Raw genomic sequence first — 1,426 nt, forward strand, 5'->3', positions numbered from 1 at the left:
TCCCTGGTTGATCCTGCCAGTAGTCATATGCTTGTCTCAAAGATTAAGCCATGCATGTCTCAGTACAAGCCGCATTAAGGTGAAACCGCGAATGGCTCATTAAATCAGTTATGGTTCCTTAGATCGTACCCACGTTACTTGGATAACTGTGGTAATTCTAGAGCTAATACATGCAAACAGAGTCCCGACCAGAGATGGAAGGGACGCTTTTATTAGATCAAAACCAATCGGTCGGCTCGTCCGGTCCGTTTGCCTTGGTGACTCTGAATAACTTTGGGCTGATCGCACGGTCCTCGTACCGGCGACGCATCTTTCAAATGTCTGCCTTATCAACTGTCGATGGTAGGTTCTGCGCCTACCATGGTTGTAACGGGTAACGGGGAATCAGGGTTCGATTCCGGAGAGGGAGCCTGAGAAACGGCTACCACATCCAAGGAAGGCAGCAGGCGCGCAAATTACCCACTCCCGGCACGGGGAGGTAGTGACGAAAAATAACGATACGGGACTCATCCGAGGCCCCGTAATCGGAATGAGTACACTTTAAATCCTTTAACGAGTATCTATTGGAGGGCAAGTCTGGTGCCAGCAGCCGCGGTAATTCCAGCTCCAATAGCGTATATTAAAGTTGTTGCGGTTAAAAAGCTCGTAGTTGGATTTGTGTCCCACGCTGTTGGTTCACCGCCCGTCGGTGTTTAACTGGCATGTATCGTGGGACGTCCTGCCGGTGGGGCGAGCCGAAGGCGTGCGACCGCCTCGTGCGTGCTCGTGCGTCCCGAGGCGGACCCCGTTGAAATCCTACCAGGGTGCTCTTTATTGAGTGTCTCGGTGGGCCGGCACGTTTACTTTGAACAAATTAGAGTGCTTAAAGCAGGCAAGCCCGCCTGAATACTGTGTGCATGGAATAATGGAATAGGACCTCGGTTCTATTTTGTTGGTTTTCGGAACCCGAGGTAATGATTAATAGGGACAGGCGGGGGCATTCGTATTGCGACGTTAGAGGTGAAATTCTTGGATCGTCGCAAGACGAACAGAAGCGAAAGCATTTGCCAAGTATGTTTTCATTAATCAAGAACGAAAGTTAGAGGTTCGAAGGCGATCAGATACCGCCCTAGTTCTAACCATAAACGATGCCAGCCAGCGATCCGCCGCAGTTCCTCCGATGACTCGGCGGGCAGCCTCCGGGAAACCAAAGCTTTTGGGTTCCGGGGGAAGTATGGTTGCAAAGCTGAAACTTAAAGGAATTGACGGAAGGGCACCACCAGGAGTGGAGCCTGCGGCTTAATTTGACTCAACACGGGAAACCTCACCAGGCCCGGACACCGGAAGGATTGACAGATTGATAGCTCTTTCTTGATTCGGTGGGTGGTGGTGCATGGCCGTTCTTAGTTGGTGGAGCGATTTGTCTGGTTAATTCCGATAACGAACG

General features: G+C 51.1%; 1 non-coding gene across 1 annotated transcript in view; it reads left to right on the forward strand.

The window, feature by feature from the left end:
* LOC126444463 (small subunit ribosomal RNA) overlaps window positions 1-1,426 on the forward strand; it is a 1,909-nt gene continuing 483 nt past the window's right edge. Inside the window, exon 1 of the ribosomal RNA XR_007582561.1 lies at window positions 1-1,426. This exon is cut by the window's right edge and continues 483 nt beyond it. This is a non-coding gene — a ribosomal RNA (small subunit ribosomal RNA).

The sequence above is a fragment of the Schistocerca serialis genome, unplaced genomic scaffold (genome assembly GCF_023864345.2).
Source record: "Schistocerca serialis cubense isolate TAMUIC-IGC-003099 unplaced genomic scaffold, iqSchSeri2.2 HiC_scaffold_263, whole genome shotgun sequence".
Lineage (NCBI taxonomy): Eukaryota > Metazoa > Arthropoda > Insecta > Orthoptera > Acrididae > Schistocerca > Schistocerca serialis.